The 21,726-nt window shown below is 41.4% G+C and overlaps 35 non-coding genes across 35 annotated transcripts; all 35 read left to right on the top strand.

Annotated features, from left to right (window-relative positions):
• The first annotated feature begins 49 nt into the window (after positions 1–49).
• LOC141311489 (5S ribosomal RNA) lies at positions 50–168 on the top strand. Its single transcript, XR_012348948.1, has one exon. It is a non-coding gene; the product is annotated as a 5S ribosomal RNA (ribosomal RNA).
• A 753-nt stretch (positions 169–921) lies between these two features.
• On the top strand, positions 922–1,040 carry LOC141311487 (5S ribosomal RNA). The gene has a single exon (XR_012348947.1). It is a non-coding gene; the product is annotated as a 5S ribosomal RNA (ribosomal RNA).
• Positions 1,041–1,793: 753 nt separating this feature from the next.
• LOC141311486 (5S ribosomal RNA) lies at positions 1,794–1,912 on the top strand. Its single transcript, XR_012348946.1, has one exon. It is a non-coding gene; the product is annotated as a 5S ribosomal RNA (ribosomal RNA).
• An 84-nt stretch (positions 1,913–1,996) lies between these two features.
• LOC141310291 (5S ribosomal RNA) lies at positions 1,997–2,115 on the top strand. The gene has a single exon (XR_012347836.1). It is a non-coding gene; the product is annotated as a 5S ribosomal RNA (ribosomal RNA).
• Positions 2,116–2,868: 753 nt separating this feature from the next.
• LOC141311485 (5S ribosomal RNA) lies at positions 2,869–2,987 on the top strand. The gene has a single exon (XR_012348945.1). It is a non-coding gene; the product is annotated as a 5S ribosomal RNA (ribosomal RNA).
• Positions 2,988–3,740: 753 nt separating this feature from the next.
• On the top strand, positions 3,741–3,859 carry LOC141311484 (5S ribosomal RNA). The gene has a single exon (XR_012348944.1). It is a non-coding gene; the product is annotated as a 5S ribosomal RNA (ribosomal RNA).
• Positions 3,860–3,943: 84 nt separating this feature from the next.
• Positions 3,944–4,062, top strand: LOC141311483 (5S ribosomal RNA). The gene has a single exon (XR_012348943.1). It is a non-coding gene; the product is annotated as a 5S ribosomal RNA (ribosomal RNA).
• Positions 4,063–4,815: 753 nt separating this feature from the next.
• LOC141311482 (5S ribosomal RNA) lies at positions 4,816–4,934 on the top strand. The gene has a single exon (XR_012348941.1). It is a non-coding gene; the product is annotated as a 5S ribosomal RNA (ribosomal RNA).
• An 84-nt stretch (positions 4,935–5,018) lies between these two features.
• Positions 5,019–5,137, top strand: LOC141310290 (5S ribosomal RNA). Its single transcript, XR_012347835.1, has one exon. It is a non-coding gene; the product is annotated as a 5S ribosomal RNA (ribosomal RNA).
• A 753-nt stretch (positions 5,138–5,890) lies between these two features.
• On the top strand, positions 5,891–6,009 carry LOC141311481 (5S ribosomal RNA). The gene has a single exon (XR_012348940.1). It is a non-coding gene; the product is annotated as a 5S ribosomal RNA (ribosomal RNA).
• A 753-nt stretch (positions 6,010–6,762) lies between these two features.
• LOC141311480 (5S ribosomal RNA) lies at positions 6,763–6,881 on the top strand. The gene has a single exon (XR_012348939.1). It is a non-coding gene; the product is annotated as a 5S ribosomal RNA (ribosomal RNA).
• An 84-nt stretch (positions 6,882–6,965) lies between these two features.
• Positions 6,966–7,084, top strand: LOC141311478 (5S ribosomal RNA). The gene has a single exon (XR_012348937.1). It is a non-coding gene; the product is annotated as a 5S ribosomal RNA (ribosomal RNA).
• Positions 7,085–7,837: 753 nt separating this feature from the next.
• Positions 7,838–7,956, top strand: LOC141311476 (5S ribosomal RNA). The gene has a single exon (XR_012348936.1). It is a non-coding gene; the product is annotated as a 5S ribosomal RNA (ribosomal RNA).
• An 84-nt stretch (positions 7,957–8,040) lies between these two features.
• On the top strand, positions 8,041–8,159 carry LOC141310289 (5S ribosomal RNA). Its single transcript, XR_012347834.1, has one exon. It is a non-coding gene; the product is annotated as a 5S ribosomal RNA (ribosomal RNA).
• Positions 8,160–8,912: 753 nt separating this feature from the next.
• On the top strand, positions 8,913–9,031 carry LOC141311475 (5S ribosomal RNA). The gene has a single exon (XR_012348935.1). It is a non-coding gene; the product is annotated as a 5S ribosomal RNA (ribosomal RNA).
• An 84-nt stretch (positions 9,032–9,115) lies between these two features.
• On the top strand, positions 9,116–9,234 carry LOC141311474 (5S ribosomal RNA). Its single transcript, XR_012348934.1, has one exon. It is a non-coding gene; the product is annotated as a 5S ribosomal RNA (ribosomal RNA).
• A 753-nt stretch (positions 9,235–9,987) lies between these two features.
• Positions 9,988–10,106, top strand: LOC141309995 (5S ribosomal RNA). The gene has a single exon (XR_012347541.1). It is a non-coding gene; the product is annotated as a 5S ribosomal RNA (ribosomal RNA).
• A 753-nt stretch (positions 10,107–10,859) lies between these two features.
• Positions 10,860–10,978, top strand: LOC141311473 (5S ribosomal RNA). The gene has a single exon (XR_012348933.1). It is a non-coding gene; the product is annotated as a 5S ribosomal RNA (ribosomal RNA).
• An 84-nt stretch (positions 10,979–11,062) lies between these two features.
• LOC141310288 (5S ribosomal RNA) lies at positions 11,063–11,181 on the top strand. Its single transcript, XR_012347833.1, has one exon. It is a non-coding gene; the product is annotated as a 5S ribosomal RNA (ribosomal RNA).
• A 753-nt stretch (positions 11,182–11,934) lies between these two features.
• Positions 11,935–12,053, top strand: LOC141310287 (5S ribosomal RNA). Its single transcript, XR_012347832.1, has one exon. It is a non-coding gene; the product is annotated as a 5S ribosomal RNA (ribosomal RNA).
• Positions 12,054–12,806: 753 nt separating this feature from the next.
• Positions 12,807–12,925, top strand: LOC141311472 (5S ribosomal RNA). Its single transcript, XR_012348932.1, has one exon. It is a non-coding gene; the product is annotated as a 5S ribosomal RNA (ribosomal RNA).
• An 84-nt stretch (positions 12,926–13,009) lies between these two features.
• On the top strand, positions 13,010–13,128 carry LOC141310286 (5S ribosomal RNA). Its single transcript, XR_012347830.1, has one exon. It is a non-coding gene; the product is annotated as a 5S ribosomal RNA (ribosomal RNA).
• A 753-nt stretch (positions 13,129–13,881) lies between these two features.
• LOC141311471 (5S ribosomal RNA) lies at positions 13,882–14,000 on the top strand. The gene has a single exon (XR_012348930.1). It is a non-coding gene; the product is annotated as a 5S ribosomal RNA (ribosomal RNA).
• A 753-nt stretch (positions 14,001–14,753) lies between these two features.
• LOC141311470 (5S ribosomal RNA) lies at positions 14,754–14,872 on the top strand. Its single transcript, XR_012348929.1, has one exon. It is a non-coding gene; the product is annotated as a 5S ribosomal RNA (ribosomal RNA).
• Positions 14,873–14,956: 84 nt separating this feature from the next.
• LOC141311469 (5S ribosomal RNA) lies at positions 14,957–15,075 on the top strand. The gene has a single exon (XR_012348928.1). It is a non-coding gene; the product is annotated as a 5S ribosomal RNA (ribosomal RNA).
• A 753-nt stretch (positions 15,076–15,828) lies between these two features.
• On the top strand, positions 15,829–15,947 carry LOC141311468 (5S ribosomal RNA). Its single transcript, XR_012348927.1, has one exon. It is a non-coding gene; the product is annotated as a 5S ribosomal RNA (ribosomal RNA).
• An 84-nt stretch (positions 15,948–16,031) lies between these two features.
• LOC141310285 (5S ribosomal RNA) lies at positions 16,032–16,150 on the top strand. The gene has a single exon (XR_012347829.1). It is a non-coding gene; the product is annotated as a 5S ribosomal RNA (ribosomal RNA).
• A 753-nt stretch (positions 16,151–16,903) lies between these two features.
• Positions 16,904–17,022, top strand: LOC141311465 (5S ribosomal RNA). Its single transcript, XR_012348925.1, has one exon. It is a non-coding gene; the product is annotated as a 5S ribosomal RNA (ribosomal RNA).
• A 753-nt stretch (positions 17,023–17,775) lies between these two features.
• On the top strand, positions 17,776–17,894 carry LOC141311464 (5S ribosomal RNA). The gene has a single exon (XR_012348924.1). It is a non-coding gene; the product is annotated as a 5S ribosomal RNA (ribosomal RNA).
• Positions 17,895–17,978: 84 nt separating this feature from the next.
• LOC141311463 (5S ribosomal RNA) lies at positions 17,979–18,097 on the top strand. Its single transcript, XR_012348923.1, has one exon. It is a non-coding gene; the product is annotated as a 5S ribosomal RNA (ribosomal RNA).
• A 753-nt stretch (positions 18,098–18,850) lies between these two features.
• Positions 18,851–18,969, top strand: LOC141311462 (5S ribosomal RNA). The gene has a single exon (XR_012348922.1). It is a non-coding gene; the product is annotated as a 5S ribosomal RNA (ribosomal RNA).
• An 84-nt stretch (positions 18,970–19,053) lies between these two features.
• On the top strand, positions 19,054–19,172 carry LOC141310284 (5S ribosomal RNA). The gene has a single exon (XR_012347828.1). It is a non-coding gene; the product is annotated as a 5S ribosomal RNA (ribosomal RNA).
• A 753-nt stretch (positions 19,173–19,925) lies between these two features.
• Positions 19,926–20,044, top strand: LOC141311461 (5S ribosomal RNA). Its single transcript, XR_012348921.1, has one exon. It is a non-coding gene; the product is annotated as a 5S ribosomal RNA (ribosomal RNA).
• An 84-nt stretch (positions 20,045–20,128) lies between these two features.
• On the top strand, positions 20,129–20,247 carry LOC141311460 (5S ribosomal RNA). Its single transcript, XR_012348919.1, has one exon. It is a non-coding gene; the product is annotated as a 5S ribosomal RNA (ribosomal RNA).
• Positions 20,248–21,000: 753 nt separating this feature from the next.
• Positions 21,001–21,119, top strand: LOC141309994 (5S ribosomal RNA). Its single transcript, XR_012347540.1, has one exon. It is a non-coding gene; the product is annotated as a 5S ribosomal RNA (ribosomal RNA).
• Positions 21,120–21,726: the final 607 nt, after the last annotated feature.

The following is a 21,726-nucleotide window of genomic DNA, read 5'->3' as shown; positions in this document are numbered from 1 at the left end:
CTTTTACGGAGGCTGATCTTTAAATAGCCCACTTTTTGGAGCAGCCCTCGCTTACGGCCATACCGCGCTGAGAGCGCCCGATCTCGTCTGATCTCGGAAGCTAAGCAGCGTCGGGCCTGCTTAGTACTTGGATGGGAGACCGCCTGGGAATACCAGGTGCTGTAAGCTTTTGCCTTTTCTTCACTATTTATATAATATGCTGGCTTTTAGAAAGACGTGTTTTACCGCTCTATTTATTACAATCATTTAAATGTATTATAGAGTTTTAAGTGTTTTACATGTTTTTTAGGCCATTTTATTACTCTTAACATTTTAAGTGAGTGTGTGTCTTTAAAAAATGGATGGTTGGCCTGCCATGTGACTAGACACATGACAGGAAGCAGGAAGTACAACTGTATAAGAGAGCAGCATGACAAACAAAGGACAGTCACCAAACTGTTGGATTGAGGAGTTGCTAATTTTAGAGCTCACCTTTCCATTCACCACCTGCAAACTTTGGATTACACTTTCTGTGGATTGTATATACACCGGTGGACACTCACATTGGACTTATCAACACACTGGGATTCTTGGACTGTTTTTAGGGTATGGACAAATGAACTGTATTCTTTTAACAGCGTTTACCTCGTTTTATCGTGTTGTTTTAAAGTCTTTTATGTGAACCTTGTAAATAAACCAAATCTATTTAAACCAATCTTCTTTTATGTCTCATTCTTTTAACCACTAGTCATCTCTCACAGTTAAATCTGACCCCATTTTAGTCTTGTAACTCGGCTGATAAGGCCGATTGTTACACTTGGATGGGAGACCGCCTGGGATTACCAGGTGCTGTAAGCTTTTGCCTTTTCTTCACTATTTATATAATATGCTGGCTTTTACGGAGGCTGATCTTTAAATAGCCCACTTTTTGGAGCAGCCCTCGCTTACGGCCATACCGCGCTGAGAGCGCCCGATCTCGTCTGATCTCGGAAGCTAAGCAGCGTCGGGCCTGCTTAGTACTTGGATGGGAGACCGCCTGGGAATACCAGGTGCTGTAAGCTTTTGCCTTTTCTTCACTATTTATATAATATGCTGGCTTTTAGAAAGACGTGTTTTACCGCTCTATTTATTACAATCATTTAAATGTATTATAGAGTTTTAAGTGTTTTACATGTTTTTTAGGCCATTTTATTACTCTTAACATTTTAAGTGAGTGTGTGTCTTTAAAAAATGGATGGTTGGCCTGCCATGTGACTAGACACATGACAGGAAGCAGGAAGTACAACTGTATAAGAGAGCAGCATGACAAACAAAGGACAGTCACCAAACTGTTGGATTGAGGAGTTGCTAATTTTAGAGCTCACCTTTCCATTCACCACCTGCAAACTTTGGATTACACTTTCTGTGGATTGTATATACACCGGTGGACACTCACATTGGACTTATCAACACACTGGGATTCTTGGACTGTTTTTAGGGTATGGACAAATGAACTGTATTCTTTTAACAGCGTTTACCTCGTTTTATCGTGTTGTTTTAAAGTCTTTTATGTGAACCTTGTAAATAAACCAAATCTATTTAAACCAATCTTCTTTTATGTCTCATTCTTTTAACCACTAGTCATCTCTCACAGTTAAATCTGACCCCATTTTAGTCTTGTAACTCGGCTGATAAGGCCGATTGTTACACTTGGATGGGAGACCGCCTGGGAATACCAGGTGCTGTAAGCTTTTGCCTTTTCTTCACTATTTATATAATATGCTGGCTTTTACGGAGGCTGATCTTTAAATAGCCCACTTTTTGGAGCAGCCCTCGCTTACGGCCATACCGCGCTGAGAGCGCCCGATCTCGTCTGATCTCGGAAGCTAAGCAGCGTCGGGCCTGCTTAGTACTTGGATGGGAGACCGCCTGGGAATACCAGGTGCTGTAAGCTTTTGCCTTTTCTTCACTATTTATATAATATGCTGGCTTTTACGGAGGCTGATCTTTAAATAGCCCACTTTTTGGAGCAGCCCTCGCTTACGGCCATACCGCGCTGAGAGCGCCCGATCTCGTCTGATCTCGGAAGCTAAGCAGCGTCGGGCCTGCTTAGTACTTGGATGGGAGACCGCCTGGGAATACCAGGTGCTCTAAGCTTTTGCCTTTTCTTCACTATTTATATAATATGCTGGCTTTTAGAAAGACGTGTTTTACCGCTCTATTTATTACAATCATTTAAATGTATTATAGAGTTTTAAGTGTTTTACATGTTTTTTAGGCCATTTTATTACTCTTAACATTTTAAGTGAGTGTGTGTCTTTAAAAAATGGATGGTTGGCCTGCCATGTGACTAGACACATGACAGGAAGCAGGAAGTACAACTGTATAAGAGAGCAGCATGACAAACAAAGGACAGTCACCAAACTGTTGGATTGAGGAGTTGCTAATTTTAGAGCTCACCTTTCCATTCACCACCTGCAAACTTTGGATTACACTTTCTGTGGATTGTATATACACCGGTGGACACTCACATTGGACTTATCAACACACTGGGATTCTTGGACTGTTTTTAGGGTATGGACAAATGAACTGTATTCTTTTAACAGCGTTTACCTCGTTTTATCGTGTTGTTTTAAAGTCTTTTATGTGAACCTTGTAAATAAACCAAATCTATTTAAACCAATCTTCTTTTATGTCTCATTCTTTTAACCACTAGTCATCTCTCACAGTTAAATCTGACCCCATTTTAGTCTTGTAACTCGGCTGATAAGGCCGATTGTTACACTTGGATGGGAGACCGCCTGGGATTACCAGGTGCTGTAAGCTTTTGCCTTTTCTTCACTATTTATATAATATGCTGGCTTTTACGGAGGCTGATCTTTAAATAGCCCACTTTTTGGAGCAGCCCTCGCTTACGGCCATACCGCGCTGAGAGCGCCCGATCTCGTCTGATCTCGGAAGCTAAGCAGCGTCGGGCCTGCTTAGTACTTGGATGGGAGACCGCCTGGGAATACCAGGTGCTGTAAGCTTTTGCCTTTTCTTCACTATTTATATAATATGCTGGCTTTTAGAAAGACGTGTTTTACCGCTCTATTTATTACAATCATTTAAATGTATTATAGAGTTTTAAGTGTTTTACATGTTTTTTAGGCCATTTTATTACTCTTAACATTTTAAGTGAGTGTGTGTCTTTAAAAAATGGATGGTTGGCCTGCCATGTGACTAGACACATGACAGGAAGCAGGAAGTACAACTGTATAAGAGAGCAGCATGACAAACAAAGGACAGTCACCAAACTGTTGGATTGAGGAGTTGCTAATTTTAGAGCTCACCTTTCCATTCACCACCTGCAAACTTTGGATTACACTTTCTGTGGATTGTATATACACCGGTGGACACTCACATTGGACTTATCAACACACTGGGATTCTTGGACTGTTTTTAGGGTATGGACAAATGAACTGTATTCTTTTAACAGCGTTTACCTCGTTTTATCGTGTTGTTTTAAAGTCTTTTATGTGAACCTTGTAAATAAACCAAATCTATTTAAACCAATCTTCTTTTATGTCTCATTCTTTTAACCACTAGTCATCTCTCACAGTTAAATCTGATCCCATTTTAGTCTTGTAACTCGGCTGATAAGGCCGATTGTTACACTTGGATGGGAGACCGCCTGGGAATACCAGGTGCTGTAAGCTTTTGCCTTTTCTTCACTATTTATATAATATGCTGGCTTTTACGGAGGCTGATCTTTAAATAGCCCACTTTTTGGAGCAGCCCTCGCTTACGGCCATACCGCGCTGAGAGCGCCCGATCTCGTCTGATCTCGGAAGCTAAGCAGCGTCGGGCCTGCTTAGTACTTGGATGGGAGACCGCCTGGGAATACCAGGTGCTGTAAGCTTTTGCCTTTTCTTCACTATTTATATAATATGCTGGCTTTTACGGAGGCTGATCTTTAAATAGCCCACTTTTTGGAGCAGCCCTCGCTTACGGCCATACCGCGCTGAGAGCGCCCGATCTCGTCTGATCTCGGAAGCTAAGCAGCGTCGGGCCTGCTTAGTACTTGGATGGGAGACCGCCTGGGAATACCAGGTGCTGTAAGCTTTTGCCTTTTCTTCACTATTTATATAATATGCTGGCTTTTAGAAAGACGTGTTTTACCGCTCAATTTATTACAATCATTTAAATGTATTATAGAGTTTTAAGTGTTTTACATGTTTTTTAGGCCATTTTATTACTCTTAACATTTTAAGTGAGTGTGTGTCTTTAAAAAATGGATGGTTGGCCTGCCATGTGACTAGACACATGACAGGAAGCAGGAAGTACAACTGTATAAGAGAGCAGCATGACAAACAAAGGACAGTCACCAAACTGTTGGATTGAGGAGTTGCTAATTTTAGAGCTCACCTTTCCATTCACCACCTGCAAACTTTGGATTACACTTTCTGTGGATTGTATATACACCGGTGGACACTCACATTGGACTTATCAACACACTGGGATTCTTGGACTGTTTTTAGGGTATGGACAAATGAACTGTATTCTTTTAACAGCGTTTACCTCGTTTTATCGTGTTGTTTTAAAGTCTTTTATGTGAACCTTGTAAATAAACCAAATCTATTTAAACCAATCTTCTTTTATGTCTCATTCTTTTAACCACTAGTCATCTCTCACAGTTAAATCTGATCCCATTTTAGTCTTGTAACTCGGCTGATAAGGCCGATTGTTACACTTGGATGGGAGACCGCCTGGGAATACCAGGTGCTGTAAGCTTTTGCCTTTTCTTCACTATTTATATAATATGCTGGCTTTTACGGAGGCTGATCTTTAAATAGCCCACTTTTTGGAGCAGCCCTCGCTTACGGCCATACCGCGCTGAGAGCGCCCGATCTCGTCTGATCTCGGAAGCTAAGCAGCGTCGGGCCTGCTTAGTACTTGGATGGGAGACCGCCTGGGAATACCAGGTGCTGTAAGCTTTTGCCTTTTCTTCACTATTTATATAATATGCTGGCTTTTACGGAGGCTGATCTTTAAATAGCCCACTTTTTGGAGCAGCCCTCGCTTACGGCCATACCGCGCTGAGAGCGCCCGATCTCGTCTGATCTCGGAAGCTAAGCAGCGTCGGGCCTGCTTAGTACTTGGATGGGAGACCGCCTGGGAATACCAGGTGCTCTAAGCTTTTGCCTTTTCTTCACTATTTATATAATATGCTGGCTTTTAGAAAGACGTGTTTTACCGCTCTATTTATTACAATCATTTAAATGTATTATAGAGTTTTAAGTGTTTTACATGTTTTTTAGGCCATTTTATTACTCTTAACATTTTAAGTGAGTGTGTGTCTTTAAAAAATGGATGGTTGGCCTGCCATGTGACTAGACACATGACAGGAAGCAGGAAGTACAACTGTATAAGAGAGCAGCATGACAAACAAAGGACAGTCACCAAACTGTTGGATTGAGGAGTTGCTAATTTTAGAGCTCACCTTTCCATTCACCACCTGCAAACTTTGGATTACACTTTCTGTGGATTGTATATACACCGGTGGACACTCACATTGGACTTATCAACACACTGGGATTCTTGGACTGTTTTTAGGGTATGGACAAATGAACTGTATTCTTTTAACAGCGTTTACCTCGTTTTATCGTGTTGTTTTAAAGTCTTTTATGTGAACCTTGTAAATAAACCAAATCTATTTAAACCAATCTTCTTTTATGTCTCATTCTTTTAACCACTAGTCATCTCTCACAGTTAAATCTGACCCCATTTTAGTCTTGTAACTCGGCTGATAAGGCCGATTGTTACACTTGGATGGGAGACCGCCTGGGATTACCAGGTGCTGTAAGCTTTTGCCTTTTCTTCACTATTTATATAATATGCTGGCTTTTACGGAGGCTGATCTTTAAATAGCCCACTTTTTGGAGCAGCCCTCGCTTACGGCCATACCGCGCTGAGAGCGCCCGATCTCGTCTGATCTCGGAAGCTAAGCAGCGTCGGGCCTGCTTAGTACTTGGATGGGAGACCGCCTGGGAATACCAGGTGCTGTAAGCTTTTGCCTTTTCTTCACTATTTATATAATATGCTGGCTTTTAGAAAGACGTGTTTTACCGCTCTATTTATTACAATCATTTAAATGTATTATAGAGTTTTAAGTGTTTTACATGTTTTTTAGGCCATTTTATTACTCTTAACATTTTAAGTGAGTGTGTGTCTTTAAAAAATGGATGGTTGGCCTGCCATGTGACTAGACACATGACAGGAAGCAGGAAGTACAACTGTATAAGAGAGCAGCATGACAAACAAAGGACAGTCACCAAACTGTTGGATTGAGGAGTTGCTAATTTTAGAGCTCACCTTTCCATTCACCACCTGCAAACTTTGGATTACACTTTCTGTGGATTGTATATACACCGGTGGACACTCACATTGGACTTATCAACACACTGGGATTCTTGGACTGTTTTTAGGGTATGGACAAATGAACTGTATTCTTTTAACAGCGTTTACCTCGTTTTATCGTGTTGTTTTAAAGTCTTTTATGTGAACCTTGTAAATAAACCAAATCTATTTAAACCAATCTTCTTTTATGTCTCATTCTTTTAACCACTAGTCATCTCTCACAGTTAAATCTGATCCCATTTTAGTCTTGTAACTCGGCTGATAAGGCCGATTGTTACACTTGGATGGGAGACCGCCTGGGAATACCAGGTGCTGTAAGCTTTTGCCTTTTCTTCACTATTTATATAATATGCTGGCTTTTACGGAGGCTGATCTTTAAATAGCCCACTTTTTGGAGCAGCCCTCGCTTACGGCCATACCGCGCTGAGAGCGCCCGATCTCGTCTGATCTCGGAAGCTAAGCAGCGTCGGGCCTGCTTAGTACTTGGATGGGAGACCGCCTGGGAATACCAGGTGCTGTAAGCTTTTGCCTTTTCTTCACTATTTATATAATATGCTGGCTTTTACGGAGGCTGATCTTTAAATAGCCCACTTTTTGGAGCAGCCCTCGCTTACGGCCATACCGCGCTGAGAGCGCCCGATCTCGTCTGATCTCGGAAGCTAAGCAGCGTCGGGCCTGCTTAGTACTTGGATGGGAGACCGCCTGGGAATACCAGGTGCTGTAAGCTTTTGCCTTTTCTTCACTATTTATATAATATGCTGGCTTTTAGAAAGACGTGTTTTACCGCTCAATTTATTACAATCATTTAAATGTATTATAGAGTTTTAAGTGTTTTACATGTTTTTTAGGCCATTTTATTACTCTTAACATTTTAAGTGAGTGTGTGTCTTTAAAAAATGGATGGTTGGCCTGCCATGTGACTAGACACATGACAGGAAGCAGGAAGTACAACTGTATAAGAGAGCAGCATGACAAACAAAGGACAGTCACCAAACTGTTGGATTGAGGAGTTGCTAATTTTAGAGCTCACCTTTCCATTCACCACCTGCAAACTTTGGATTACACTTTCTGTGGATTGTATATACACCGGTGGACACTCACATTGGACTTATCAACACACTGGGATTCTTGGACTGTTTTTAGGGTATGGACAAATGAACTGTATTCTTTTAACAGCGTTTACCTCGTTTTATCGTGTTGTTTTAAAGTCTTTTATGTGAACCTTGTAAATAAACCAAATCTATTTAAACCAATCTTCTTTTATGTCTCATTCTTTTAACCACTAGTCATCTCTCACAGTTAAATCTGATCCCATTTTAGTCTTGTAACTCGGCTGATAAGGCCGATTGTTACACTTGGATGGGAGACCGCCTGGGAATACCAGGTGCTGTAAGCTTTTGCCTTTTCTTCACTATTTATATAATATGCTGGCTTTTACGGAGGCTGATCTTTAAATAGCCCACTTTTTGGAGCAGCCCTCGCTTACGGCCATACCGCGCTGAGAGCGCCCGATCTCGTCTGATCTCGGAAGCTAAGCAGCGTCGGGCCTGCTTAGTACTTGGATGGGAGACCGCCTGGGAATACCAGGTGCTGTAAGCTTTTGCCTTTTCTTCACTATTTATATAATATGCTGGCTTTTACGGAGGCTGATCTTTAAATAGCCCACTTTTTGGAGCAGCCCTCGCTTACGGCCATACCGCGCTGAGAGCGCCCGATCTCGTCTGATCTCGGAAGCTAAGCAGCGTCGGGCCTGCTTAGTACTTGGATGGGAGACCGCCTGGGAATACCAGGTGCTCTAAGCTTTTGCCTTTTCTTCACTATTTATATAATATGCTGGCTTTTAGAAAGACGTGTTTTACCGCTCTATTTATTACAATCATTTAAATGTATTATAGAGTTTTAAGTGTTTTACATGTTTTTTAGGCCATTTTATTACTCTTAACATTTTAAGTGAGTGTGTGTCTTTAAAAAATGGATGGTTGGCCTGCCATGTGACTAGACACATGACAGGAAGCAGGAAGTACAACTGTATAAGAGAGCAGCATGACAAACAAAGGACAGTCACCAAACTGTTGGATTGAGGAGTTGCTAATTTTAGAGCTCACCTTTCCATTCACCACCTGCAAACTTTGGATTACACTTTCTGTGGATTGTATATACACCGGTGGACACTCACATTGGACTTATCAACACACTGGGATTCTTGGACTGTTTTTAGGGTATGGACAAATGAACTGTATTCTTTTAACAGCGTTTACCTCGTTTTATCGTGTTGTTTTAAAGTCTTTTATGTGAACCTTGTAAATAAACCAAATCTATTTAAACCAATCTTCTTTTATGTCTCATTCTTTTAACCACTAGTCATCTCTCACAGTTAAATCTGATCCCATTTTAGTCTTGTAACTCGGCTGATAAGGCCGATTGTTACACTTGGATGGGAGACCGCCTGGGAATACCAGGTGCTGTAAGCTTTTGCCTTTTCTTCACTATTTATATAATATGCTGGCTTTTACGGAGGCTGATCTTTAAATAGCCCACTTTTTGGAGCAGCCCTCGCTTACGGCCATACCGCGCTGAGAGCGCCCGATCTCGTCTGATCTCGGAAGCTAAGCAGCGTCGGGCCTGCTTAGTACTTGGATGGGAGACCGCCTGGGAATACCAGGTGCTGTAAGCTTTTGCCTTTTCTTCACTATTTATATAATATGCTGGCTTTTACGGAGGCTGATCTTTAAATAGCCCACTTTTTGGAGCAGCCCTCGCTTACGGCCATACCGCGCTGAGAGCGCCCGATCTCGTCTGATCTCGGAAGCTAAGCAGCGTCGGGCCTGCTTAGTACTTGGATGGGAGACCGCCTGGGAATACCAGGTGCTGTAAGCTTTTGCCTTTTCTTCACTATTTATATAATATGCTGGCTTTTAGAAAGACGTGTTTTACCGCTCAATTTATTACAATCATTTAAATGTATTATAGAGTTTTAAGTGTTTTACATGTTTTTTAGGCCATTTTATTACTCTTAACATTTTAAGTGAGTGTGTGTCTTTAAAAAATGGATGGTTGGCCTGCCATGTGACTAGACACATGACAGGAAGCAGGAAGTACAACTGTATAAGAGAGCAGCATGACAAACAAAGGACAGTCACCAAACTGTTGGATTGAGGAGTTGCTAATTTTAGAGCTCACCTTTCCATTCACCACCTGCAAACTTTGGATTACACTTTCTGTGGATTGTATATACACCGGTGGACACTCACATTGGACTTATCAACACACTGGGATTCTTGGACTGTTTTTAGGGTATGGACAAATGAACTGTATTCTTTTAACAGCGTTTACCTCGTTTTATCGTGTTGTTTTAAAGTCTTTTATGTGAACCTTGTAAATAAACCAAATCTATTTAAACCAATCTTCTTTTATGTCTCATTCTTTTAACCACTAGTCATCTCTCACAGTTAAATCTGACCCCATTTTAGTCTTGTAACTCGGCTGATAAGGCCGATTGTTACACTTGGATGGGAGACCGCCTGGGATTACCAGGTGCTGTAAGCTTTTGCCTTTTCTTCACTATTTATATAATATGCTGGCTTTTACGGAGGCTGATCTTTAAATAGCCCACTTTTTGGAGCAGCCCTCGCTTACGGCCATACCGCGCTGAGAGCGCCCGATCTCGTCTGATCTCGGAAGCTAAGCAGCGTCGGGTCTGCTTAGTACTTGGATGGGAGACCGCCTGGGAATACCAGGTGCTGTAAGCTTTTGCCTTTTCTTCACTATTTATATAATATGCTGGCTTTTAGAAAGACGTGTTTTACCGCTCTATTTATTACAATCATTTAAATGTATTATAGAGTTTTAAGTGTTTTACATGTTTTTTAGGCCATTTTATTACTCTTAACATTTTAAGTGAGTGTGTGTCTTTAAAAAATGGATGGTTGGCCTGCCATGTGACTAGACACATGACAGGAAGCAGGAAGTACAACTGTATAAGAGAGCAGCATGACAAACAAAGGACAGTCACCAAACTGTTGGATTGAGGAGTTGCTAATTTTAGAGCTCACCTTTCCATTCACCACCTGCAAACTTTGGATTACACTTTCTGTGGATTGTATATACACCGGTGGACACTCACATTGGACTTATCAACACACTGGGATTCTTGGACTGTTTTTAGGGTATGGACAAATGAACTGTATTCTTTTAACAGCGTTTACCTCGTTTTATCGTGTTGTTTTAAAGTCTTTTATGTGAACCTTGTAAATAAACCAAATCTATTTAAACCAATCTTCTTTTATGTCTCATTCTTTTAACCACTAGTCATCTCTCACAGTTAAATCTGATCCCATTTTAGTCTTGTAACTCGGCTGATAAGGCCGATTGTTACACTTGGATGGGAGACCGCCTGGGAATACCAGGTGCTGTAAGCTTTTGCCTTTTCTTCACTATTTATATAATATGCTGGCTTTTACGGAGGCTGATCTTTAAATAGCCCACTTTTTGGAGCAGCCCTCGCTTACGGCCATACCGCGCTGAGAGCGCCCGATCTCGTCTGATCTCGGAAGCTAAGCAGCGTCGGGCCTGCTTAGTACTTGGATGGGAGACCGCCTGGGAATACCAGGTGCTGTAAGCTTTTGCCTTTTCTTCACTATTTATATAATATGCTGGCTTTTACGGAGGCTGATCTTTAAATAGCCCACTTTTTGGAGCAGCCCTCGCTTACGGCCATACCGCGCTGAGAGCGCCCGATCTCGTCTGATCTCGGAAGCTAAGCAGCGTCGGGCCTGCTTAGTACTTGGATGGGAGACCGCCTGGGAATACCAGGTGCTCTAAGCTTTTGCCTTTTCTTCACTATTTATATAATATGCTGGCTTTTAGAAAGACGTGTTTTACCGCTCTATTTATTACAATCATTTAAATGTATTATAGAGTTTTAAGTGTTTTACATGTTTTTTAGGCCATTTTATTACTCTTAACATTTTAAGTGAGTGTGTGTCTTTAAAAAATGGATGGTTGGCCTGCCATGTGACTAGACACATGACAGGAAGCAGGAAGTACAACTGTATAAGAGAGCAGCATGACAAACAAAGGACAGTCACCAAACTGTTGGATTGAGGAGTTGCTAATTTTAGAGCTCACCTTTCCATTCACCACCTGCAAACTTTGGATTACACTTTCTGTGGATTGTATATACACCGGTGGACACTCACATTGGACTTATCAACACACTGGGATTCTTGGACTGTTTTTAGGGTATGGACAAATGAACTGTATTCTTTTAACAGCGTTTACCTCGTTTTATCGTGTTGTTTTAAAGTCTTTTATGTGAACCTTGTAAATAAACCAAATCTATTTAAACCAATCTTCTTTTATGTCTCATTCTTTTAACCACTAGTCATCTCTCACAGTTAAATCTGACCCCATTTTAGTCTTGTAACTCGGCTGATAAGGCCGATTGTTACACTTGGATGGGAGACCGCCTGGGATTACCAGGTGCTGTAAGCTTTTGCCTTTTCTTCACTATTTATATAATATGCTGGCTTTTACGGAGGCTGATCTTTAAATAGCCCACTTTTTGGAGCAGCCCTCGCTTACGGCCATACCGCGCTGAGAGCGCCCGATCTCGTCTGATCTCGGAAGCTAAGCAGCGTCGGGCCTGCTTAGTACTTGGATGGGAGACCGCCTGGGAATACCAGGTGCTCTAAGCTTTTGCCTTTTCTTCACTATTTATATAATATGCTGGCTTTTAGAAAGACGTGTTTTACCGCTCTATTTATTACAATCATTTAAATGTATTATAGAGTTTTAAGTGTTTTACATGTTTTTTAGGCCATTTTATTACTCTTAACATTTTAAGTGAGTGTGTGTCTTTAAAAAATGGATGGTTGGCCTGCCATGTGACTAGACACATGACAGGAAGCAGGAAGTACAACTGTATAAGAGAGCAGCATGACAAACAAAGGACAGTCACCAAACTGTTGGATTGAGGAGTTGCTAATTTTAGAGCTCACCTTTCCATTCACCACCTGCAAACTTTGGATTACACTTTCTGTGGATTGTATATACACCGGTGGACACTCACATTGGACTTATCAACACACTGGGATTCTTGGACTGTTTTTAGGGTATGGACAAATGAACTGTATTCTTTTAACAGCGTTTACCTCGTTTTATCGTGTTGTTTTAAAGTCTTTTATGTGAACCTTGTAAATAAACCAAATCTATTTAAACCAATCTTCTTTTATGTCTCATTCTTTTAACCACTAGTCATCTCTCACAGTTAAATCTGATCCCATTTTAGTCTTGTAACTCGGCTGATAAGGCCGATTGTTACACTTGGATGGGAGACCGCCTGGGAATACCAGGTGCTGTAAGCTTTTGCCTTTTCTTCACTATTTATATAATATGCTGGCTTTTACGGAGGCTGATCTTTAAATAGCCCACTTTTTGGAGCAGCCCTCGCTTACGGCCATACCGCGCTGAGAGCGCCCGATCTCGTCTGATCTCGGAAGCTAAGCAGCGTCGGGCCTGCTTAGTACTTGGATGGGAGACCGCCTGGGAATACCAGGTGCTGTAAGCTTTTGCCTTTTCTTCACTATTTATATAATATGCTGGCTTTTACGGAGGCTGATCTTTAAATAGCCCACTTTTTGGAGCAGCCCTCGCTTACGGCCATACCGCGCTGAGAGCGCCCGATCTCGTCTGATCTCGGAAGCTAAGCAGCGTCGGGCCTGCTTAGTACTTGGATGGGAGACCGCCTGGGAATACCAGGTGCTCTAAGCTTTTGCCTTTTCTTCACTATTTATATAATATGCTGGCTTTTAGAAAGACGTGTTTTACCGCTCTATTTATTACAATCATTTAAATGTATTATAGAGTTTTAAGTGTTTTACATGTTTTTTAGGCCATTTTATTACTCTTAACATTTTAAGTGAGTGTGTGTCTTTAAAAAATGGATGGTTGGCCTGCCATGTGACTAGACACATGACAGGAAGCAGGAAGTACAACTGTATAAGAGAGCAGCATGACAAACAAAGGACAGTCACCAAACTGTTGGATTGAGGAGTTGCTAATTTTAGAGCTCACCTTTCCATTCACCACCTGCAAACTTTGGATTACACTTTCTGTGGATTGTATATACACCGGTGGACACTCACATTGGACTTATCAACACACTGGGATTCTTGGACTGTTTTTAGGGTATGGACAAATGAACTGTATTCTTTTAACAGCGTTTACCTCGTTTTATCGTGTTGTTTTAAAGTCTTTTATGTGAACCTTGTAAATAAACCAAATCTATTTAAACCAATCTTCTTTTATGTCTCATTCTTTTAACCACTAGTCATCTCTCACAGTTAAATCTGACCCCATTTTAGTCTTGTAACTCGGCTGATAAGGCCGATTGTTACACTTGGATGGGAGACCGCCTGGGATTACCAGGTGCTGTAAGCTTTTGCCTTTTCTTCACTATTTATATAATATGCTGGCTTTTACGGAGGCTGATCTTTAAATAGCCCACTTTTTGGAGCAGCCCTCGCTTACGGCCATACCGCGCTGAGAGCGCCCGATCTCGTCTGATCTCGGAAGCTAAGCAGCGTCGGGCCTGCTTAGTACTTGGATGGGAGACCGCCTGGGAATACCAGGTGCTGTAAGCTTTTGCCTTTTCTTCACTATTTATATAATATGCTGGCTTTTAGAAAGACGTGTTTTACCGCTCTATTTATTACAATCATTTAAATGTATTATAGAGTTTTAAGTGTTTTACATGTTTTTTAGGCCATTTTATTACTCTTAACATTTTAAGTGAGTGTGTGTCTTTAAAAAATGGATGGTTGGCCTGCCATGTGACTAGACACATGACAGGAAGCAGGAAGTACAACTGTATAAGAGAGCAGCATGACAAACAAAGGACAGTCACCAAACTGTTGGATTGAGGAGTTGCTAATTTTAGAGCTCACCTTTCCATTCACCACCTGCAAACTTTGGATTACACTTTCTGTGGATTGTATATACACCGGTGGACACTCACATTGGACTTATCAACACACTGGGATTCTTGGACTGTTTTTAGGGTATGGACAAATGAACTGTATTCTTTTAACAGCGTTTACCTCGTTTTATCGTGTTGTTTTAAAGTCTTTTATGTGAACCTTGTAAATAAACCAAATCTATTTAAACCAATCTTCTTTTATGTCTCATTCTTTTAACCACTAGTCATCTCTCACAGTTAAATCTGATCCCATTTTAGTCTTGTAACTCGGCTGATAAGGCCGATTGTTACACTTGGATGGGAGACCGCCTGGGAATACCAGGTGCTGTAAGCTTTTGCCTTTTCTTCACTATTTATATAATATGCTGGCTTTTACGGAGGCTGATCTTTAAATAGCCCACTTTTTGGAGCAGCCCTCGCTTACGGCCATACCGCGCTGAGAGCGCCCGATCTCGTCTGATCTCGGAAGCTAAGCAGCGTCGGGCCTGCTTAGTACTTGGATGGGAGACCGCCTGGGAATACCAGGTGCTGTAAGCTTTTGCCTTTTCTTCACTATTTATATAATATGCTGGCTTTTACGGAGGCTGATCTTTAAATAGCCCACTTTTTGGAGCAGCCCTCGCTTACGGCCATACCGCGCTGAGAGCGCCCGATCTCGTCTGATCTCGGAAGCTAAGCAGCGTCGGGCCTGCTTAGTACTTGGATGGGAGACCGCCTGGGAATACCAGGTGCTGTAAGCTTTTGCCTTTTCTTCACTATTTATATAATATGCTGGCTTTTAGAAAGACGTGTTTTACCGCTCAATTTATTACAATCATTTAAATGTATTATAGAGTTTTAAGTGTTTTACATGTTTTTTAGGCCATTTTATTACTCTTAACATTTTAAGTGAGTGTGTGTCTTTAAAAAATGGATGGTTGGCCTGCCATGTGACTAGACACATGACAGGAAGCAGGAAGTACAACTGTATAAGAGAGCAGCATGACAAACAAAGGACAGTCACCAAACTGTTGGATTGAGGAGTTGCTAATTTTAGAGCTCACCTTTCCATTCACCACCTGCAAACTTTGGATTACACTTTCTGTGGATTGTATATACACCGGTGGACACTCACATTGGACTTATCAACACACTGGGATTCTTGGACTGTTTTTAGGGTATGGACAAATGAACTGTATTCTTTTAACAGCGTTTACCTCGTTTTATCGTGTTGTTTTAAAGTCTTTTATGTGAACCTTGTAAATAAACCAAATCTATTTAAACCAATCTTCTTTTATGTCTCATTCTTTTAACCACTAGTCATCTCTCACAGTTAAATCTGATCCCATTTTAGTCTTGTAACTCGGCTGATAAGGCCGATTGTTACACTTGGATGGGAGACCGCCTGGGAATACCAGGTGCTGTAAGCTTTTGCCTTTTCTTCACTATTTATATAATATGCTGGCTTTTACGGAGGCTGATCTTTAAATAGCCCACTTTTTGGAGCAGCCCTCGCTTACGGCCATACCGCGCTGAGAGCGCCCGATCTCGTCTGATCTCGGAAGCTAAGCAGCGTCGGGCCTGCTTAGTACTTGGATGGGAGACCGCCTGGGAATACCAGGTGCTGTAAGCTTTTGCCTTTTCTTCACTATTTATATAATATGCTGGCTTTTACGGAGGCTGATCTTTAAATAGCCCACTTTTTGGAGCAGCCCTCGCTTACGGCCATACCGCGCTGAGAGCGCCCGATCTCGTCTGATCTCGGAAGCTAAGCAGCGTCGGGCCTGCTTAGTACTTGGATGGGAGACCGCCTGGGAATACCAGGTGCTCTAAGCTTTTGCCTTTTCTTCACTATTTATATAATATGCTGGCTTTTAGAAAGACGTGTTTTACCGCTCTATTTATTACAATCATTTAAATGTATTATAGAGTTTTAAGTGTTTTACATGTTTTTTAGGCCATTTTATTACTCTTAACATTTTAAGTGAGTGTGTGTCTTTAAAAAATGGATGGTTGGCCTGCCATGTGACTAGACACATGACAGGAAGCAGGAAGTACAACTGTATAAGAGAGCAGCATGACAAACAAAGGACAGTCACCAAACTGTTGGATTGAGGAGTTGCTAATTTTAGAGCTCACCTTTCCATTCACCACCTGCAAACTTTGGATTACACTTTCTGTGGATTGTATATACACCGGTGGACACTCACATTGGACTTATCAACACACTGGGATTCTTGGACTGTTTTTAGGGTATGGACAAATGAACTGTATTCTTTTAACAGCGTTTACCTCGTTTTATCGTGTTGTTTTAAAGTCTTTTATGTGAACCTTGTAAATAAACCAAATCTATTTAAACCAATCTTCTTTTATGTCTCATTCTTTTAACCACTAGTCATCTCTCACAGTTAAATCTGACCCCATTTTAGTCTTGTAACTCGGCTGATAAGGCCGATTGTTACACTTGGATGGGAGACCGCCTGGGATTACCAGGTGCTGTAAGCTTTTGCCTTTTCTTCACTATTTATATAATATGCTGGCTTTTACGGAGGCTGATCTTTAAATAGCCCACTTTTTGGAGCAGCCCTCGCTTACGGCCATACCGCGCTGAGAGCGCCCGATCTCGTCTGATCTCGGAAGCTAAGCAGCGTCGGGCCTGCTTAGTACTTGGATGGGAGACCGCCTGGGAATACCAGGTGCTGTAAGCTTTTGCCTTTTCTTCACTATTTATATAATATGCTGGCTTTTAGAAAGACGTGTTTTACCGCTCTATTTATTACAATCATTTAAATGTATTATAGAGTTTTAAGTGTTTTACATGTTTTTTAGGCCATTTTATTACTCTTAACATTTTAAGTGAGTGTGTGTCTTTAAAAAATGGATGGTTGGCCTGCCATGTGACTAGACACATGACAGGAAGCAGGAAGTACAACTGTATAAGAGAGCAGCATGACAAACAAAGGACAGTCACCAAACTGTTGGATTGAGGAGTTGCTAATTTTAGAGCTCACCTTTCCATTCACCACCTGCAAACTTTGGATTACACTTTCTGTGGATTGTATATACACCGGTGGACACTCACATTGGACTTATCAACACACTGGGATTCTTGGACTGTTTTTAGGGTATGGACAAATGAACTGTATTCTTTTAACAGCGTTTACCTCGTTTTATCGTGTTGTTTTAAAGTCTTTTATGTGAACCTTGTAAATAAACCAAATCTATTTAAACCAATCTTCTTTTATGTCTCATTCTTTTAACCACTAGTCATCTCTCACAGTTAAATCTGATCCCATTTTAGTCTTGTAACTCGGCTGATAAGGCCGATTGTTACACTTGGATGGGAGACCGCCTGGGAATACCAGGTGCTGTAAGCTTTTGCCTTTTCTTCACTATTTATATAATATGCTGGCTTTTACGGAGGCTGATCTTTAAATAGCCCACTTTTTGGAGCAGCCCTCGCTTACGGCCATACCGCGCTGAGAGCGCCCGATCTCGTCTGATCTCGGAAGCTAAGCAGCGTCGGGCCTGCTTAGTACTTGGATGGGAGACCGCCTGGGAATACCAGGTGCTGTAAGCTTTTGCCTTTTCTTCACTATTTATATAATATGCTGGCTTTTACGGAGGCTGATCTTTAAATAGCCCACTTTTTGGAGCAGCCCTCGCTTACGGCCATACCGCGCTGAGAGCGCCCGATCTCGTCTGATCTCGGAAGCTAAGCAGCGTCGGGCCTGCTTAGTACTTGGATGGGAGACCGCCTGGGAATACCAGGTGCTGTAAGCTTTTGCCTTTTCTTCACTATTTATATAATATGCTGGCTTTTAGAAAGACGTGTTTTACCGCTCAATTTATTACAATCATTTAAATGTATTATAGAGTTTTAAGTGTTTTACATGTTTTTTAGGCCATTTTATTACTCTTAACATTTTAAGTGAGTGTGTGTCTTTAAAAAATGGATGGTTGGCCTGCCATGTGACTAGACACATGACAGGAAGCAGGAAGTACAACTGTATAAGAGAGCAGCATGACAAACAAAGGACAGTCACCAAACTGTTGGATTGAGGAGTTGCTAATTTTAGAGCTCACCTTTCCATTCACCACCTGCAAACTTTGGATTACACTTTCTGTGGATTGTATATACACCGGTGGACACTCACATTGGACTTATCAACACACTGGGATTCTTGGACTGTTTTTAGGGTATGGACAAATGAACTGTATTCTTTTAACAGCGTTTACCTCGTTTTATCGTGTTGTTTTAAAGTCTTTTATGTGAACCTTGTAAATAAACCAAATCTATTTAAACCAATCTTCTTTTATGTCTCATTCTTTTAACCACTAGTCATCTCTCACAGTTAAATCTGATCCCATTTTAGTCTTGTAACTCGGCTGATAAGGCCGATTGTTACACTTGGATGGGAGACCGCCTGGGAATACCAGGTGCTGTAAGCTTTTGCCTTTTCTTCACTATTTATATAATATGCTGGCTTTTACGGAGGCTGATCTTTAAATAGCCCACTTTTTGGAGCAGCCCTCGCTTACGGCCATACCGCGCTGAGAGCGCCCGATCTCGTCTGATCTCGGAAGCTAAGCAGCGTCGGGCCTGCTTAGTACTTGGATGGGAGACCGCCTGGGAATACCAGGTGCTGTAAGCTTTTGCCTTTTCTTCACTATTTATATAATATGCTGGCTTTTACGGAGGCTGATCTTTAAATAGCCCACTTTTTGGAGCAGCCCTCGCTTACGGCCATACCGCGCTGAGAGCGCCCGATCTCGTCTGATCTCGGAAGCTAAGCAGCGTCGGGCCTGCTTAGTACTTGGATGGGAGACCGCCTGGGAATACCAGGTGCTCTAAGCTTTTGCCTTTTCTTCACTATTTATATAATATGCTGGCTTTTAGAAAGACGTGTTTTACCGCTCTATTTATTACAATCATTTAAATGTATTATAGAGTTTTAAGTGTTTTACATGTTTTTTAGGCCATTTTATTACTCTTAACATTTTAAGTGAGTGTGTGTCTTTAAAAAATGGATGGTTGGCCTGCCATGTGACTAGACACATGACAGGAAGCAGGAAGTACAACTGTATAAGAGAGCAGCATGACAAACAAAGGACAGTCACCAAACTGTTGGATTGAGGAGTTGCTAATTTTAGAGCTCACCTTTCCATTCACCACCTGCAAACTTTGGATTACACTTTCTGTGGATTGTATATACACCGGTGGACACTCACATTGGACTTATCAACACACTGGGATTCTTGGACTGTTTTTAGGGTATGGACAAATGAACTGTATTCTTTTAACAGCGTTTACCTCGTTTTATCGTGTTGTTTTAAAGTCTTTTATGTGAACCTTGTAAATAAACCAAATCTATTTAAACCAATCTTCTTTTATGTCTCATTCTTTTAACCACTAGTCATCTCTCACAGTTAAATCTGATCCCATTTTAGTCTTGTAACTCGGCTGATAAGGCCGATTGTTACACTTGGATGGGAGACCGCCTGGGAATACCAGGTGCTGTAAGCTTTTGCCTTTTCTTCACTATTTATATAATATGCTGGCTTTTACGGAGGCTGATCTTTAAATAGCCCACTTTTTGGAGCAGCCCTCGCTTACGGCCATACCGCGCTGAGAGCGCCCGATCTCGTCTGATCTCGGAAGCTAAGCAGCGTCGGGCCTGCTTAGTACTTGGATGGGAGACCGCCTGGGAATACCAGGTGCTGTAAGCTTTTGCCTTTTCTTCACTATTTATATAATATGCTGGCTTTTACGGAGGCTGATCTTTAAATAGCCCACTTTTTGGAGCAGCCCTCGCTTACGGCCATACCGCGCTGAGAGCGCCCGATCTCGTCTGATCTCGGAAGCTAAGCAGCGTCGGGCCTGCTTAGTACTTGGATGGGAGACCGCCTGGGAATACCAGGTGCTGTAAGCTTTTGCCTTTTCTTCACTATTTATATAATATGCTGGCTTTTAGAAAGACGTGTTTTACCGCTCAATTTATTACAATCATTTAAATGTATTATAGAGTTTTAAGTGTTTTACATGTTTTTTAGGCCATTTTATTACTCTTAACATTTTAAGTGAGTGTGTGTCTTTAAAAAATGGATGGTTGGCCTGCCATGTGACTAGACACATGACAGGAAGCAGGAAGTACAACTGTATAAGAGAGCAGCATGACAAACAAAGGACAGTCACCAAACTGTTGGATTGAGGAGTTGCTAATTTTAGAGCTCACCTTTCCATTCACCACCTGCAAACTTTGGATTACACTTTCTGTGGATTGTATATACACCGGTGGACACTCACATTGGACTTATCAACACACTGGGATTCTTGGACTGTTTTTAGGGTATGGACAAATGAACTGTATTCTTTTAACAGCGTTTACCTCGTTTTATCGTGTTGTTTTAAAGTCTTTTATGTGAACCTTGTAAATAAACCAAATCTATTTAAACCAATCTTCTTTTATGTCTCATTCTTTTAACCACTAGTCATCTCTCACAGTTAAATCTGACCCCATTTTAGTCTTGTAACTCGGCTGATAAGGCCGATTGTTACACTTGGATGGGAGACCGCCTGGGATTACCAGGTGCTGTAAGCTTTTGCCTTTTCTTCACTATTTATATAATATGCTGGCTTTTACGGAGGCTGATCTTTAAATAGCCCACTTTTTGGAGCAGCCCTCGCTTACGGCCATACCGCGCTGAGAGCGCCCGATCTCGTCTGATCTCGGAAGCTAAGCAGCGTCGGGTCTGCTTAGTACTTGGATGGGAGACCGCCTGGGAATACCAGGTGCTGTAAGCTTTTGCCTTTTCTTCACTATTTATATAATATGCTGGCTTTTAGAAAGACGTGTTTTACCGCTCTATTTATTACAATCATTTAAATGTATTATAGAGTTTTAAGTGTTTTACATGTTTTTTAGGCCATTTTATTACTCTTAACATTTTAAGTGAGTGTGTGTCTTTAAAAAATGGATGGTTGGCCTGCCATGTGACTAGACACATGACAGGAAGCAGGAAGTACAACTGTATAAGAGAGCAGCATGACAAACAAAGGACAGTCACCAAACTGTTGGATTGAGGAGTTGCTAATTTTAGAGCTCACCTTTCCATTCACCACCTGCAAACTTTGGATTACACTTTCTGTGGATTGTATATACACCGGTGGACACTCACATTGGACTTATCAACACACTGGGATTCTTGGACTGTTTTTAGGGTATGGACAAATGAACTGTATTCTTTTAACAGCGTTTACCTCGTTTTATCGTGTTGTTTTAAAGTCTTTTATGTGAACCTTGTAAATAAACCAAATCTATTTAAACCAATCTTCTTTTATGTCTCATTCTTTTAACCACTAGTCATCTCTCACAGTTAAATCTGATCCCATTTTAGTCTTGTAACTCGGC

Source organism: Garra rufa, unplaced genomic scaffold, assembly GCF_049309525.1.
Source record: "Garra rufa unplaced genomic scaffold, GarRuf1.0 hap1_unplaced_003, whole genome shotgun sequence".
Classification (NCBI taxonomy): Eukaryota; Metazoa; Chordata; class Actinopteri; order Cypriniformes; family Cyprinidae; genus Garra; species Garra rufa.
This window is presented reverse-complemented; position numbering and strand designations above follow the sequence as displayed.